The sequence below is a fragment of the Protopterus annectens genome, chromosome 1.part1, assembly GCF_019279795.1.
Source record: "Protopterus annectens isolate FY-2018-M chromosome 1.part1, PAN1.0, whole genome shotgun sequence".
Classification (NCBI taxonomy): Eukaryota; Metazoa; Chordata; order Ceratodontiformes; family Protopteridae; genus Protopterus; species Protopterus annectens.
The window spans coordinates 1,368,489,844-1,368,504,129 of NC_056726.1; positions in this window are offsets into that span (position 1 = coordinate 1,368,489,844).

Genomic DNA, 14,286 nt, shown 5'->3' on the forward strand with positions numbered 1-14,286 from the left:
TGGAGAGGCATGACATAATAATGGGCACAGTACTGTTTCCATATAAGGGGTGGTGTATGCCAATGAACTCTGTGCTAGGCTTATACCTGCCTTAGGGAAGATAGCCTAGTATAAACCTATGTACCTATGAACCTATCTGACCATGTTGCATTATGTTCAGATGTGAACTACTTACAACAGCCTCATCCAACATCAGTTGTGTATTCCACAACATGGGTGTACATTGGCAAACACTACCGATGTGCCCTAGGCCATTTCTAATGCTAGTCGGAGAGTGTGTTTGTCCATCAGCACATTGTAAGTGTAGTTTGCCATGACATATGTCTTGTTTAGTATACTGTGCCTCTGTCTACCTGTGACATAACATTGATACCCAGGGTAAACCTCCCATCTCCCATCCACTCATTAGGATTCCTGTTGAGGGGCTCAACGAGTGTCTCTACGGACAACCTGTACTGGTAGTTTACTCATGCGTCGGGGTGACTTCTGTGTTTTGGATAATGCAGTACAGCCTGTCCTGAATATGTCAGTGCTGGGGTTCAGGTCCCTCATGTGCATAGCTCCCTGCCATTCAGATTGTACAAGGTGCAGCATGTGCATTGATTCCAGATTGGACATGGCTTTCTACATCAGGCACAGCTTGCATCTGGGTGGACAGCATGGCAGTGTGTGGAGCTGCACTCTGTTTAATCAGGCTACACATTACATGTGTTCCAGCTCTGTCATACTCCTGGTGAGGTACTGTTGTGGACTTTACAGGTGCTGGATGTGTCTGCATGAGGTACACCCCACAGGGGCTGTTGTGGTCATTTCTAATGCCGATGAAAGATAACTGCAGAATCACAATGACCTCCCCTTAGCTAGATGTCAGACAGCATGGACCATGCAATCACAAATAAAAACAGGACCCTCTCCACAAAGGGAAAGTGTCCTGTCTGGTGGACTCCAGCCATAAACAAACTGTATGACAGATGAGGGTTACTAATGCAAGACAGAGCTACATCTCCAAAAGGGAAGACAGCTGTGATCAGCACTAGTAGAAAGCTACATTATCTCATAAAGACATGCAAGGTCAACCTGGGGACATAAATCACCAAAGACAATGAAGGTAACCACACTGCTTTCTTCAGTTATGTCAGACACCTGGTTGTGAACCCTCAGATATGCTCAGAGTTGGTACACAACAACATATATTCCAGTGATCTGACAGATATTGGCAACATTCCGGCGGACAGCTTCAGTGCGATTTACCCCCTCCCTCACCCCCAAAAGAAGATAGTTATCACTGCTGTATGTAACCTCACTGTCATCTTGGATGTCCATGTGAGAGCCGCACTCAGCAAAGACACGTACACAGCATCCATGGGACCTGCTGGTATCTCTGGTTGCATGCTATGTGAACTCCAGAAGGTGCTGGACCCGTATATACAACTGCTATTTAACCTTAGTCTTGCTACAGGATATGTACCTGAACACTGGCATACGGCAACAGTGGTCCCACTGCACAAAGGAGATGCCTCCACAGACCATGGCAACTACCACCACACAAGCTTAACCAGCCTTGTCTGCTAAGATATGGGAAGAGTCATTATGGAGCTCTTACACAGACACATTACTGACCTACAGACCCTTGTTCCCACCTAGTTCAGCTTTGTACAGGGCAGATCCTGCCTTTTGCACCTAGTTGACTACTATGAAACTGTCAGTAGGGCCATTGATGAGGGCTACAAGGTCCACACAGCCTACCTGCACTTGGCTAAGGCCTGTGACACAATACCACACTCAGGCATCATAGCCAAGCTCAACAGCTGACATATAACAGCATATGTCGCAGGATAGGTTGCAAAATGGCTAAGAAACAGAACCCATAAAGTCAACATTGCAGGTGCCTTGTCAGATTTGAAGCCAGTCACAGGTGGTGTCCCACAAGGATGTGTCCTGGGACCCCTCTTAATTGGTATTTACTTTTCAGATGTGAAAGCAAACATAGGGGGGTTGTGGCTGACACAGTTTGCAGATGACTGCAACCTAGGCACCATAGTGAATACATCAGCCAGCACACACATACTACAGAATGCCATCACAAAGGCGGATAGCTGGTGCCAGACGATGGCCTGAAACTGAATGCAACTGATGTGTATTCATCCCCTTTGGGGGGAACAAAGTACCCACAAATCAATACATAGACAGCAACCCACTGAGCACAGACAACAAATCAGACACCTGGGGACACATGTAGATAGTGACATCTCTTTTGACACCCCTGTTGCCAAGGTGGTTAGGAAGACTTTCTATCTTGCCCACCTTATCATGGAGGGTTTTCCATCAAGATCATAGGAGGTCATTGTTCCACTATCCTTCTCCCTTATCAGGCCCATGATTGAATACAAAGCCCCATATGGTATGTACCTCGCCCAGCAATTGCAACAGCTGGAGACACCCCGAAAGTACCTACCATGAAGATCAGGGTTCTTCAACACATGTCATATGCTTCCAGAATAGAGGAAATCCAGCTTTGTTCAGTGTCATACCGCATACTTACAGGTGACCTATGCCTGACATACAAGACCATGTCCAATCAGGATTTGGTGGACATGCTCCATTGCAAGCAATCCAAATCCACCAGAGCCATGAGAGCTGAGGATTTGAACCTCAGCACATACATGTATAGGACATGCTGGAGGGACAGAGTCATAACTCAGAGGCATCTCACACTCTAGCAGAGTATCCCTGGTCATGTTTGACAGAGTCCCTCACTGACTCTCTTCAGGAGACATCTGGACAACTGCATATGAGACGGAGGCACAGACTAGACAGAGGCACAGTCATGTTATTCAATTACATAAGGGGTCATAATGTGTCACTACTAAGTCAGAGGCACAATATTCAGAATCTATTCTGTACACTTATTACCACTATAAGGGGTGGCAATATCCACATCACTATGGCTAGGCTTATACATGCACTAGGGCAGATAGCCTAGTAGTAGACTATGACACTATGAAACACCGGTGTATGTGTAGGTATTGTCAATCAAACACTATGATGTGGTTTGGGGGGCTTGATATCTCCCTGTATTCCAACATCGTTTTGTCTATTCCTTCTAGCATGTCTAGGGATCAGTTGCTAGTGTCCTCTCCTGCTCAGCTGGTGAACCTGGGAATATTGAGGCAATGTTACACTTGCCTCATGTACACTGACAACCCTCTCCTTCTCCCATAAAACACACATACATGTGAGAGATGCAACTATATAGCCAAAGTGGAGGCTGAGCTCTCTCAACATAGGACTAGCAAGACCAGAGAGAAGGTGAAGGTAACCACACACATCACAAATCCAGTCTCACATGGCACTATCACAACTTAAGATCATACACATAGACACACAGAGACATACTCGGAGGCTCTGATCAGAATTCTACCAAAACGGCAGTGGCCACCGCAGCAGACACTCACACAACTGCCTCCACAGGGCACAGCACATGCAACACATTGACCACAGAGTCGGTGTGCCAAACAGTCACAGCCCTTAAGGCCAAACACAATGCCAGACACACTTGTCATAGGTGACTCCATAGTCAGACACACTGACGTCCCGCTCACCAGATCGGGTACGGAGGAGGTCACAGTAAGCTGCCTATCGGGCACTGGAATCCACCACATAATGCAAGCACTCAGGTCACTCAACTGCAAGTACAAGTCTGACCCAGTCATTATCCATGCTGGTGTGAACGACCTGAGATGTACCTCCCTGGACTACATGGAAAGAGACATAGAGGATCCCTCTGATTATGTAGGCCAGGCAGGTGGTGACCCTGACCTTCAGCAGTATCCTACCTTCACCAAGTATGATGCCACATAAACAGAGACAAGATGATCAGCTGTAATATTTTGCTTAACTATGGTGTCATTCAAAGGGGGTCCAATGTCTGTCTGCCTGGGATGACATGCTGGACAGGCCACGGTGATTTGCAAGGGACGGCTTGCACCTGTCACCCTGGGCTTCCGGATTTCGGATGATGCTCTTGCCACCCCCATTGTGCCTTTTTTATGCAAGATTCAGATTCTACACCTACCACCCTAGAACACAGTAAAGGAAAGGCACTAAGGGTAATGCTGCTCAATGCCAGAGGTCTCAACCTCAAGCTGCACACACTGAATGCCCTTCTCAGTCTGTAGCACATTGATGTCTGTGCTGTGCCTGAAACCTGGTTCACAGCTTCTAACAGCACCCCGGCACTATCGGGTGTTACCTCATATCATGCGTTCGGCACCAGAATCCGGACAACACCAAGAAGGATGGTGGGTGTCCATATTCATCAAGGACACCCTCACCTCATGGTTGGTGGCAACACACGATGCATCGGAGACCATCCAGGTGCCAGTGACCGTAGGCAAGACTGCTCTGCAGTTTGTAGCATGTTACATGCCACCCTCTCAAACTCAGGTACCTCACACAGCTATCCTGCAAACACTGCAGGGGATAAATGTATCTCCTAACACCATCCTACTGGGTGATTCCAACTATCCACATATAGACTGGGATCACTAAGCAAGCCACAACACTGTAACACAAAGGTTCCAAGAGTTCATACACTCAAATGCCATGGAACAACTGGTCACCATCCCCACAAGTGGAGACAACATACTAGAACTCATCATCACGAACATGGGGTCACACTGTTCAACACCAGAAGTATACCCATCATTGGTGATATCAGATCATGGACTACTCTCAGTGGGAGTCCACATCCCACACACACCCCAGATAGAAAAACAAACAGTGAAGACCTTCTCAAATGCCGACTTCACATTTCTAAGGACTGGTGTGGTCTCTTTCAAGGCCCCCAAGCCAGCGGACACCATTACCCAAGCCGCTGTATCACTTACAAATGCCTTCTACCAGCACCTCCAGGACTGCATGGATCAGGCAATCCCAGACAAAACAAAGACTCTTTGTACCACAGGCAAGCATCGGTCTGGTGGACCCTAGCCATAAACAAGCTCTACAACACAAGGAAGGAGCTACTACGAGATAGAGCATAATCCGTAGGAGGGAAGACACCCCTGCTCATTGTGCGTAAGACACTGGGTTCCCCCATACAATCATCCGAGGCAAGTTTTGCGAGTAAACCCACTCAGGACTCAAGGGACAATCATGAGGCCTTTTTTACCTATGTTTGAAACCTGGGAGGGAACTCCCAGATATGCTCAGAATTAGTTCGGAATGATGTAGATATCACTGCACCTACAGACATTGCCAACATACTGGCTGTCAGGTTCAGTGCAGATTTCTCCCCCCCCCCAACTGGAGGAGTATCTACACCAGAGGATTGTAGCCCCCCAAACATCTCCAATGCTGGGATGGGAACTGCTCTATCCAAGGCGGAAAACACTTTATCCATGGGACCAGATGGTGTCCCCAGTTGTGTGCTCCATGAACTCAATGAGTAATTACAACCGCAGTTAGGGCAGCTGTTTAATCTTAGCCTCACCTCAGGATATGTGCCCAAGGAGTGGCATACGGCAATGGTGGACCCACTTCACAAAGGAGGTGCCTCCACCAACCCCGGATACTACCATCCCATCAGCTTGACAAGCCTGTTCTGCTAAGCTATGGAGAGGATCATAATGGGAATTATAAATGAAGACATAGGGGACCTACAGACATTGGATCCAATCCACTTTGGCTTTGTCAAGGGCAGATCATGCCTTTTAAACTTGGTTGACTTTTTCAAGACAGTCACCCAGGCCATTGGCGTGGGCAAGGCAGTCCACACAGCCTACCTTGACCTGGCAAAGGCTTTCGACACAATCCCCACTCAGGTATCATTGAAAACATCACCAGCTTAATTGTGAACCCATACATCACAGCATGGGTTGCAAACTGGCTAAGTGACAGCACACACAGGGTCAAAGTTGCTGGTGCCATGTCACACTCCAGAGCTGTCACAAGTGGTGTCCCACAGGGCTCAGTCCTGGGCCCACATTTGTTCAGCATCTACTTTTCAGAAGTACGAGCAAACACAGGAGGATTATGGCTGACAAAGTTTGAAGATGACTGCAAACTGGGAAGCATAGTTGGAAACCCATCTGACACAGACATCCTTTAGAAGGGTCTCATAGACACAGATAACTGGTGCCAGAGCCATGGCCTTACATTAAACACTAAACAATGCATAGCCATACCCTTCAGGAAGAACAAGGTTACCACTAGTTCCCATCTAGGTGGCAATCCTCTAAGCACAGAGGAGGTTATCAGGGACCTGGGCACCCAGGTTGACAGTAACCTTTTGTTTGACACTCACATTGCCAGGGTAGTTTGGAAGACCTTCTACATTGGCCACCTCATTATGCAGGGATTCACATCTAGATCAGGGGAGGTCATTGTTCCCCTGTGCTCATCACTCATCAGACCAATGATTGCATACAATGCCCCATTCAGAATGTATCTGACCCAACACCTGCGGCAATTGGATGGGCCCACAAATTCCTCAACAGGAGGTGAAAGGGTCTCAAACATATTTCTTATGCTGCCCGACTGAAGGAATTCCTGCTGTATTCAGTCGCTTACCATCTGCTCAGAGGTGACCTGTGCCTGACATACAAGGCTATGTCCATCCCAGAATTAATGAACATGCTTCACCTGAAGACCTCTACATCCATCAGGACTACAAAGGCAGGAGACTTAAACCTCAACACAGATATTAATAGGATGTGCTGGAGGGACAGATTCATCACCCAGAGAGTCCCTATGCTGTGGAACAACATCCTGGTACATGTGAGGCTGAGCACCACACTGGCTTTGTTCAAGTGAGATCTTGACCAATGGATTGGAGATTCCAGGTATACCCCAGGGATAACCTCAGTATCACTGCTTGACAGAGGCACAGCAAAATAATGGGCATATTATCCATCAAATTGAAGGGGTGGCAGAAGCCACAAAACTCTGGGCTAGGCTTATAAATGCCCTAGGGCAGATAGCCTAGTATGAACCTATGAACCTATGAACATAGGCCTGGGGCAGTTCCTGCTATTAGGACAGTGGTCTGCAGCAAGCTATATAGTAGTAGTCAGTTTTAGCCATTGGTTTTTGACCATGGCTATTCCATGTTGCTTCTTGTTGTGGTACAAACATGGGTGTTTGGTTATCCATGCCATTTATTGCTAGTCACCCTCATTTTTATCTGGTTCCATGTTTTTGCACATGTACATCACTGTATGAGGTGCGACCTGGTAGTGTCAGGGTGCTGATGTGGGCTTTGACTCTGTTTTCTATTACAGCACTGATATCTACATTCTCTATACTGTGTGTGTTTACATTGCATGCATCTTGATGTTTATACTTCTGGCATTGGGTAGCATTACATCTAGGTTCCTATCCCTTGTGGTACCCATGAGGTGGGTTTGTGTTTTTGTGGTTTATGATTGTTGAGGGTGGATGTTAGTTGGGGTCCTCAGGTGTGCATATGGTACATGATATTACATTACTTAACACATGGCATTCATGCCTCAGGTGGTGCTGCAGGGCCGCCTCTGTCAGATGCACATACTACACTCCCTGTACATGTTTGGAAGCAGGTTGTGTCATGTTAGGCATCCCTGTTACTGTATGAGTGAGTCAGAGCGGGTATCAGTCCCAGTGTTCCTACTGACCAAGTGTATGTGCTATGCGTTGCCTCTTTGCCAAGGCCAGGGCATACTGGGCACGCCTCCTTCTGCCTACTGGGACAAGGTCAGGTTGTTCCTCCTCCGAGTCACCTCCTGCCTGTGGTGGCCTTGGCAATGGTGGGGGGATGTTTGGCCCAGCCCTGTGCTGGTCCTGCTGCAGCTGTTTCCGCAGGATCATATTATGTAGCATAGCACATATCATGATCATTTGGGTACATGTAGTTGGTGTGTACTGCAAGGCTCCACCAGATGTGTCCAGACACGGGAACCGTGACTTGAGCAGCCCAAACACACGCTCTATGACATTACGTGTTTGTGCGTGTGCCTCATTATGGCGTTCCTGTTCAGGTGTGTGTGCATTTCTGATGGGTGTCATCAGCCACGGCTCAAGTGCATAACCTGCATCCCCCACTAGGTGTCCGTGTGGGAAGTCCCCATTGGCAAATGATTGGTACAGCTGCGTCAGATGCCAGATATGGGAGTTGTGGTAGCTCCCAGGGCAGCCAGCACACACATTCATTATTATGCCCTGGGCATCACACACGACCTGGCAGTTGATGGAGGGATATCCCTTGCGGTTAATGTAGGCTCTACCCCGCTCACCGGCTGGTGCTTTGATGCGTATGTGCGTGCAGTCTATTGCACCCAGCACCTCAGGGTAACCCGCTATTTGCTGGAAGAGACGCATATTGCTGGCCATAACCTCACGGTCATTAGGGACATATATATGATCACCGACATGTGCTGACATGGCATCCAGGAACTGGTGCAGTACTCTGGAGGCTGATGCCTGTGATATCCCCATCATATCACCAGTTGGTCCCTGGAAGGTACCTGTTGCTAGTATTCTTAGGCCAACACATACCTTGGTTTCCACTGGGATGGGTTCCCCTCTGTTGGTTCTGTGTGTGAGATGTGGCCTGCAGAGCTCAACAATCTGCTGCAGAAGGTCTATGTCCACTCTGTAGCGCTCTACTATCTCCAGCTCATGTAACCCATGGAAGGTGACTCTGGTCCTGTATACTCTTCTCCTTCTCCTCACTCTGGGTTGTCTGTCAGCATCTGCATTGTCACCACCCTCAGCAATTCGCCTATGCCTGATTATAATAGCTATGGCAGCCCCTAGCATTTCTGCTCTGAGTTCAGTTTTTTTCAGTTTTCAATTCTGATAGCTTAGTTTCTGTCAGTATCTCTTGTGAGAAACAGCCTGCACTGCTCTTTGCAGTGTTTTAAGTGCTGGGTTGGGCTTCTAGTCTGCCTGTGTAATTGCCTGCTTCTAATTGTTTCCACCAATTAACTCCAGCAGTATCGTCTGGCAATTTCCCTGTATTTTAGTTGTTTCCTGTTTCCTCTCTGTTTCCTGAGGAGGAGCAATGTGCACACCAGCTTAAACACGCTCACAGTCACTTAAACGCGCGCACACATCCTTACACGGTGTGAGCTTGGCTGATTCATGCTAAAACGCGCGCACACTGCCTTCCACACGTGCACGCCCGCGCAAACCGTTGTAAACGGTTTGCAACACGCTCCCACATGTTGAATCTGCCTTACACGCGCGCACACGCGCGCATGCACGTATTTCAAGAAACTTTGAGTGTAGGGATAGCGTAGACCCTCAATTTCTTGACTTTCCTAGTGTTCTGTTGGGACACACCTCCCTCCCTGATGTCTGTCTGTCATCTCTTACCTTACATTGCCCTCCAATCTGGTACATTTATTGCTATCCTTCCCCCCCGTGATGTCACCTACCTCTTACTCTGTTCCTCCCCCTTCTCTAACTCTTACACTACTCAGAAAGTGCTCATTACCTATGTGGCAGTGTGATTCAGTATTGTGACCCTCATTTACATAGGATTGCCTAGTAATGACTAGTTACATGTCTTACACGGAGCTTCCCCCCCTTGACAACCACTAAACGGAGGCCATATTGTTTTTGGTCTGCAAGTCCCTCCATTGACATTCCATGTAATGCATAAATCCCACAATTGTGGGCTTATAAGCTTCGGTTTTCAATTTTAGGTAGCGCACCCCATTTGCGCGGGTGTGCGCTGCAGTTAAACCCAGAAATCCCGTGGAAAAAAAAAAAGTTATATAACTTATTTTTGCAACACTTTTTCATGCCAATGGCCACATATTTGGCCATTGGCATGCTTCATGAAACATATGCACCCTTTATTTGGAGCTGACATAGCTCCGTTTTTAATTTTGCAGAAATGTACTCAGTTGTCAGCTGAGTACATTTCTGCAGCTAACACGTCCATTACATGGACTGGTTTCGGCTTTGTGGATCGCTCAAATACCTCATTTGCATATCTTTAAGCTGCAAATGAGGTATTGAGCATTTCCATGCCCAGTCCGTGTAAGAGACGTGTTAGCTGTCTCTTACACGGAGATTTGGGCTGTTCCTGAATCGGGAGGCTTACACGGAGGCTTACACTACTCTTGAACTCCGTGTAAGCCTTCCTGAATCTGGCCCATACTCTGATATTTTTCACATCATCCAAACCTTTACTTTTCTTTTTATTTAAAGCTACCTCATCATCTCTAGACACACATTTGTGCAATTTATTACTTCTTTTTTCCATTGTTTTTGCAATTATTATAATGTCATCTGTATATGTTAACAGAACTGAAATTTGTAACCCTTTAGGTATTATATACACTGCCTCCTTCATAGTGTAATTTATTTAACATAATATCACATTAACTAATGCAAAGAATATACAACTATTTAGCCACCCACATCTTACAAAACACTTTATATGTACCCCTTGGCTTAAACAGCCATTTACAAGTATTTTTACTTTATTATTACTATACTCTAACACCCATAATTTCCTAACTTTCTCACTAATATTATATTCTTTCTTTCAGTATTATCCATAAGACTGCATGCCCGATTGTATCAAATGCCTTATTAGGGTCTCCTATAATAAGTTTCATTTTTCTGTTTTATTCATAATATTATCCACAATTTCTCTAACCATCATTAATAGTTTTTGACAGCTCTTCACCTTTATACTGTATATACTATCATCCATAATATTCTCTGTTTTAGTTTTAAATCTCTTTTCTATTATTTCTATAAAGATCTTATAATCATTATTATTCAATAATATCAGTCTCCAAGTTTTTAACTGAATTTTATCTTCTTCTTCCCTACGAATTTAAGTATTCCACTGCAATTTTTATACATAAAACCGTCATTTAACCATTCTTTCAAAATCTTTAAAAAAAATTTCCATAATCCCTTAAATTGTTATACATTTCATACCCTATTCCATCTGGTTCTGTAGCCATATCTGTATTTACTTGTCATAATACATGATCTAGTTCATTTAAATAAATATGCTTTTCCAACTCTGTATTCTCTTTTTCTGTTAACTTTTTTACATTCCATTTGTTTCACTACTTTCTTTTTTCATTAAATATTTCTTGCATATATTGTACTGCACTATTCATGATCTTTTCCTGAGGTTTTTCTATTTCTCCTTTTACATTTTTTAGTTCTCTCATTACACTTCAATCTTCCTTTATTAATTTGCATAAGTAACTTGATACTTCTCTCTTTCCTTGTAAAAAATATATTTGCTTATATAACAATCTGTATACTTTTTCTTGATTTCTTTATATAATTCATTTCTTTGTTAACATATTTTCTATCATTATGTTCTAAATCTTCCAATGCATCATTATATGTTCATTTATATATTCCATTATCTACTTTTCTCACATCATATTGCCACTGTAAAAACAATTTTTATATTTTTCCTTAAATATCAGTCATCTTTCAGACCACTTTTGATAAAATGTTCTCATATTAATCTGACCATTCCATAACTATATTAATAATCTCTTTCCTTCTTCATGATATGCTTTCTCATTTATCATTTTTATTCCTTTGCCTATTTGTATACATTCCTTGTTTTCCTTTATCTCTAGCCATATTGCAAGATGATCAGAAAATCCTGTTTCAGCTACCTCCCCTTCTCCTATAACTAAACCTTCTGATACTATAAAATTAGCTATTTCATTTCTATATATACCCCTTTTTATATAAGTCCATGAATTTTTGTCCCAAAGTTCTAACTTCTAATATTTTTCTTATGCAGCATTTTATAACTTCTAATATTTTTCTTATATCATTTCCTTTCTTTTTATGTTTGTCTCTAACATCACAATTAAAGCCTCCTGTTATTATAATATTCATATTTATCACTACACAATCTAAAATCTGTTGAAATAAGCTTTCCCTTTCTTTACAATTAGTATAATTCTATATACTTGATCTTTACATTTTAAATCTATAAGGGTTTTGCTAAAATTACTTCTAATATCATTAACTGTATTTATAAAGATTTATATTTCTTCCCCATAGTTTATCTGTTTGTAATCTTTCTTCATTTGGTAAAGATCTTGTGTCTTCTAATATAATTACATCTATGTCACATGTTATACACCACTCCAAAATTTCTATTCTTATTATTATATTCTTAATACTATTCACATTTATAGAAATCACTTTAAAATTTTTATTTTTCCTTTTGCTTAGATTCATGGTTTTATAAATTCATAGCTAATTACTGGGATAGCTTTCTTAAATGGCCATTCTAGGCCTAGCCAGTTTCTTTCCCAAAACTAAGAATCAAATGTGTCTGTGAGTCAAATACCTTAACCATTATACCAGCCCCCAATCATTAGGTGTATATATTCTTTTTCATCTATTTTCTTTCTAGTTTCTTTTATACTTATCCCTTTAAATTTTCTGTTTCTGAATGCTTTTATGAACTACGTTTTATTAAAGAAGATTTTTATCCTCTCATTTTGGTGGAAGACACTTTTTATACTTCTGTTTTAGATTTAATAAACTCCATGTAGGAATAGTGGAAGCCCTACACGGAGTGTACCATGGCCGTGTCTGCAGCCCCCTCTCAGCAGCATGCCTTGCATATTAATAAAGGTGTGCTATTGAGGGAGAGCCATGTATACCCCCTGCACTGTCAAAGTGCCAGATGGCAATAAAATAGCAATTTAGTCAGCCAGTTCTGCAATGTATATGTAGGGTGTGTGTTACAGTATCTGAAACACACCCCCTGCACTGTCAAAGTTCTAGATGGCACTAGAATATTAATAACATTTGCCACTTTAAGCACTGCTCAACTAAGCTTAGTGGGTTTGGGCACTGCTAAGCTTTGCTTAGCATTTTTAAAAATGGTCCAATTGCAGCAAAGGGTGGAAAAATAGCCTTATTTAGGCTGCACAGGCAGAAATACAGCCAGAATCTGTTGGAGTTTTATCACTGCAGGAGCTATGGCTGGAGTCAGAGAGGGAACGCACTTTCAGGTGCAGTGCTAGGGCATGTTGAAGTCCAAGGTCATGGACAGGCTCCTTGTCAAAGATCATGGTGACAGACTGCTGCAGGCCCAGTAACAGGCTTTTAATACAAGTCCGAGGCCTGGGACGATCTGGCACTTAACTTCACCAGTGCTGTTGGAATCCCCTGCACTGGTGTGCAGATGCATGATCATTATGATGACCTGAAGCAGAGGAAGGGGGTGTTCTTGACCCAGTGGATCCAAGATGCTCAGGACTGGAATGCTCCAGAAATTTGTAAGTATAGGAACCATTGCTTTACCAAATTCTAGCATGAATATCTAATAGACATGTATGCATAATGGTGTGTTCCCCTTCCCGCAGCTGCAGAAGAGAAGGCTCGCAAATTCAAGGCCCATGCAGGGTGCCTAGCAAGGATGCACCAAAAGTGTGGTGAGTACAGATATATCTTGCAATATATAGTCATGTAAATAAGAAAAAGTACAGTAGTAACTACCAGTAGGTATACTCTGTTATGAGTGTACTGCAATAACATTATTAATGTGTAGAAATGACATGGGTATGCGGTATTAATGCTAATGATCTGGTAATAAAGTACACTGGCATTCTAAATGTGAATGGAATAAATTACATTAATTTATTATCTACAGTAAATACAGTACAACTACAGTCAGAATTGTGAAGGAAATAAAGTTAGTATTGCATAGGTTCTGTAATAACAGCACACCTTCAATGCATGAACTATTCAAACTAGAGAACAATAAAGTTTGTCAAATATGTACCAATGACTGTGTCATATCACTTTCATTAAAGCTTTGTTCTGCCAATTGTTGTGTGGGTTCTGGTCTGTTGTTGAAGAAATCCAATTTTACAGGTGCTACAAACCATATATTGGTATAACACAATGAAGTGACAGAAGTTTGGTTGCCAAAATAACTGCTAAAGTGCAGATGTGGAGCTGTACTACAAGATAGAATGCAAACTGATATATGTTCTGCACTAACATGTGAACCTTGAATAGTAAATTGCAAGGTATTATAGTGTTATTTCCTCAGGATTGTCTTGTGTTAACCTTTGCATTTCAGCTATATGCATTCCTGAATGTAGGTATGCTGATGCAGGCAGGTATGACACAGTAGTAGCTGTAAACTGCAAATATGCCATCTGCAAATGCATATGGGTCAGGTAGGCATCCCAGGACCCTGATATGGTCTGTGTAGATCAAGCATATTGCCATCCACTAGAGATTAATTGTGTACAACTCCATTCAAGTATTAAAACA